The following is a 4,594-nucleotide window of genomic DNA, read 5'->3' on the forward strand; positions in this document are numbered from 1 at the left end:
ATTCTGTTCTGCACATTAAAACTGAGACATCACTTCACTTTGTTCTGCACTTGTTGTATTTGACAGTCGTCAGCATAAGCTGGTGACTCACAGAAGGACTTTAACAGGCAGCCGCTGTAAAGACTTTAAAACAGGCGTAACGTGCGTCTCCTTCTGGTCTGAGTCAGCAGTCGTGCAGCAGGATGTTGAATTAGCTGCTTTCATCATGTTTCTGTGAGTGTCACGTGTTAGCTAGCTACAGGCTGCAGCTAATGTTAGCTAGCTACACGCTGAATGTTGGCTAGCTACATACTGAATGTTAGCTAGCTACAGGCTGCAGCTAATGTTAGCTAGCTACACACTGAATGTTGGCTAGCTACACACTGTAAGCAAGGTGTAGAGCAGAGGCACTGTTAGCTAGGTGAAGAGTGGCAACATTGTTAGCTAGGTGTGGAGTGGCAACATTGTTAGCTAGGTGTAGAGTAGAGAAACTGTTAGCTAACTGTAGAGCAGAGACACTGTTAGCTAGGTGTAGAGCAGAGGCACTGTTAGCTAGGTGTAGAGTGGCAACATTGTTAGCTAGGTGTAGACCAGAGACACTGTTAGCTAGGTGAAGAGTGGCAACATTGTTAGCTAGGTGTGGGTAGAGAAACTGTTAGCTAGGTGTAGAGCAGAAGTACTGTTAGCTAGGTGTAGAGTAGAAACACTGTTAGCTAGGTGTAGCGCAGAGGCACTGTTAGCTAGGTGTAGAGTGGCAACATTGTTAGCTAGGTGTAGAGTAGAGAAACTGTTAGCTAGGTGTAGAGCAGAGGCACTGTTAGCTAGGTGTAGCGCAGAGGCACTGTTAGCTAGGTGTAGAGTAGAGGCACTGTTAGCTAGGTGTAGAGTGGCAACATTGTTAGCTAGGTGTAGAGTGGCAACATTGTTAGCTAGGTGTAGAGCAGAAGCACTGTTAGCTAGGTGTAGAGTAGAAACACTGTTAGCTAGGTGTAGAGCAGAGGCACTGTTAGCTAGGTGTAGAGCAGAGGCACTGTTAGCTAGGTGTAGAGCAGAGGCACTGTTAGCTAGGTGTAGAGTGGCAACATTGTTAGCTAGGTGTAGAGTAGAGAAAGAGTGGCAACATTGCTAGCTAGGTGTGGAGTAGAGAAACTGTTAGCTAGGTGTAGAGCAGAGGCACTGTTAGCTAGGTGTAGAGTAGAGAAACTGTTAGCTAGGTGTAGACCAGAGAGACTGTTAGCTAGGTATAGAGTGGCAACATTGTTAGCTAGGTGTGGAGTAGAGAAACTGTTAGCTAGGTGTGGAGTAGAGAAACTGTTAGCTAGGTGTAGAGCAGAGGCACTGTTAGCTAGGTGTAGAGTAGAAACACTGTTAGCTAGGTGTAGCGCAGAGGCACTGTTAGCTAGGTGAAGAGTGGCAACATTGTTAGCTAGGTGTGGAGTAGAGAAACTGTTAGCTAGGTGTAGAGCAGAGGCACTGTTAGCTAGGTGTAGAGTAGAGAAACTGTTAGCTAGGTGTAGACCAGAGAGACTGTTAGCTAGGTATAGAGTGGCAACATTGTTAGCTAGGTGTGGAGTAGAGAAACTGTTAGCTAGGTGTAGAGCAGAGGCACTGTTAGCTAGGTGTACAGCAGAGACACTGTTAGCTAGGTGTAGAGTGGCAACATTGTTAGCTAGGTGTAGAGTATAGAAACTGTTAGCTAGGTGTAGAGCAGAGGCACTGTTAGCTAGGTGTGGAGTGAGGCACTGTTAGCTAGGTGTAGTGCAGAGACGCTGTTAGCTAGGTGTAGAGCAGAGGCACTGTTAGCTAGGTGTAGAGTAGAGAAACTGTTAGCTAGGTGTAGGGCAGAGGCACTGTTAGCTAGGTGTAGAGCAGAGACGCTGTTAGCTAGGTGTATAGTGGCAACATTGTTAGCTAGGTGTAGAGTAGAGACACTGTTAGCTAGGTGTAGAGTGGCAACATTGTTAGCTAGGTGTGGAGTAGAGAAACGGTTAGCTAGGTGTAGAGCAGAAGCACTGTTAGCTAGGTGTGGAGTAGAGAAACTGTTAGCTAGGTGTAGAGTAGAAACACTGTTAGCTAGGTGTAGCGCAGAGGCACTGTTAGCTAGGTGTAGAGTGGCAACATTGTTAGCTAGGTGTAGAGCAGAGGCACTGTTAGCTAGGTGTAGAGCAGAGACACTGTTAGCTAGGTGTAGAGCAGAGGCACTGTTAGCTAGGTGTAGAGTGGCAACATTGTTAGCTAGGTGTAGAGTAGAGAAACTGTTAGCTAGGTGTAGAGCAGAGGCACTGTTAGCTAGGTGAAGAGTGGCAACATTGTTAGCTAGTTGTAGAGTGGCAACATTGTTAGCTAGGTGTAGAGTGACAACATTGTTAGCTAGGTGTAGAGTAGAGAAACTGTTAGCTAGGTGTAGAGCAGAGGCACGGTTAGCTAGGTGTAGAGTGGCAACATTGTTAGCTAGGTGTGGAGTAGAGAAACTGTTAGCTAGGTGTAGAGCAGAGGCACTGTTAGCTAGGTGTAGAGTGGCAACATTGTTAGCTAGGTGTGGAGTAGAGAAACTGTTAGCTAGGTGTAGAGTGGCAACATTGTTAGCTAGGTGTAGAGTAGAGAAACTGTTAGCCAGGTGTAGAGTGGCAACATTGTTAGCTAGATGTGGAGTAGAGAAACGGCTAGCTAGGTGTAGAGCAGAGGCACTGTTAGCTAGGTGTAGATTAGTGGCACTGTTAGCTAGGTGTAGAGCAGTGGCACTGTTAGCTAGGTGTAGAGTGGCAACATTGTTAGCTAGGTGTAGAGCAGAGGCACTGTTAGCTAGGTGTAGAGCAGAGGCACTGTTAGCTAGGTGTGGAGTAGAGAAACTGCTAGCTAGGTGTAGCGCAGAGGCACTGTTAGCTAGGTGTAGTGTGGCAACATTGTTAGCTAGGTGTGGAGTAGAGAAACTGTTGGCTAGGTGTAGAGGAAAAGCACTGTTAGCTAGGTGTAGAGTGGCAACATTGTTAGCTAGGTGTGGAGTAGAGAAACTGTTAGCTAGGTGTAGAGCAGATACACTGTTAGCTAGGTGTAGAGTGGCAACATTGTTAGCTAGGTGTTGAGTAGAGAAACTGTTAGCTAGGTGTAGAGCAGAGGCACCGTTAGCTAGGTGTAGATTGGCAACATTGCTAGCTAGGTGTAGAGTAGAGAAACGGTTAGCTAGGTGTAGAGCAGAAGCACTGTTAGCTAGGTGTAGAGTAGAAACACTGTTAGCTAGGTGTAAATCAGAGGCATTGTTAGCTAGGTGTAGTGTGGCAACATTGTTAGCTAGGTGTAGAGTAGAGAAACTGTTAGCTAGGTGTAGAGCAGAGGCACTGTTAGCTAGGTGTAGTGTGGCAACATTGTTAGCTAGGTGTAAAGTAGAGAAGCTGTTAGCTAGGTGTAGAGCAGAAGCACTGTTAGCTAGGTGTAGAGTGGCAACATTGTTAGCTAGGTGTGGAGTAGAGAAACTGCTAGCTAGGTGTAGAGTGGCAACATTGTTAGCTAGGTGTAGAGTAGAGAAACTGTTAGCTAGGTGTAGAGTGGCAACATTGTTAGCTAGATGTGGAGTAGAGAAACGGTTAGCTAGGTGTAGAGCAGAGGCACTGTTAGCTAGGTGTAGATTAGTGGCACTGTTAGCTAGGTGTAGAGCAGTGGCACTGTTAGCTAGGTGTAGAGTGGCAACATTGTTAGCTAGGTGTAGAGCAGAGGCACTGCTAGCTAGGTGTAGAGCAGAGGCACTGTTAGCTAGGTGTGGAGTAGAGAAACTGCTAGCTAGGTGTAGCGCAGAGGCACTGTTAGCTAGGTGTAGTGTGGCAACATTGTTAGCTAGGTGTGGAGTAGAGAAACTGTTGGCTAGGTGTAGAGGAAAAGCACTGTTAGCTAGGTGTAGAGTGGCAACATTGTTAGCTAGGTGTGGAGTAGAGAAACTGTTAGCTAGGTGTAGAGCAGATACACTGTTAGCTAGGTGTAGAGTGGCAACATTGTTAGCTAGGTGTTGAGTAGAGAAACTGTTAGCTAGGTGTAGAGCAGAGGCACTGTTAGCTAGGTGTAGATTGGCAACATTGCTAGCTAGGTGTAGAGTAGAGAAACGGTTAGCTAGGTGTAGAGCAGAAGCACTGTTAGCTAGGTGTAGAGTAGAAACACTGTTAGCTAGGTGTAAATCAGAGGCATTGTTAGCTAGGTGTAGTGTGGCAACATTGTTAGCTAGGTGTAGAGTAGAGAAACTGCTAGCTAGGTGTAGCGCAGAGGCACTGTTAGCTAGGTGTGGAGTAGAGAAACTGCTAGCTAGGTGTAGCGCAGAGGCACTGTTAGCTAGGTGTAGTGTGGCAACATTGTTAGCTAGGTGTAGAGTAGAGAAACTGTTAGCTAGGTGTAGAGCAGAGGCACTGTTAGCTAGGTGTAGAGCAGAAGCACTGTTAGCTAGGTGTAGAGCAGAAGCACTGTTAGCTAGGTGTGGAGTAGAGAAACTGTTAGCTAGGTGTAGAGCAGAGGCACTGTTAGCTAGGTGTAGAGTGGCAACATTGTTAGCTAGGTGTGGAGTAGAGAAACTGTTAGCTAGGTGTAGTGCAGTGGCACTGTTAGCTAGGTGTAGAGCAGAGGCACTGTTAGCTAG

This window comes from Pagrus pagrus, assembly GCF_965226575.1.
Source record: "Pagrus pagrus genome assembly, chromosome: 24".
Lineage (NCBI taxonomy): Eukaryota > Metazoa > Chordata > Actinopteri > Spariformes > Sparidae > Pagrus > Pagrus pagrus.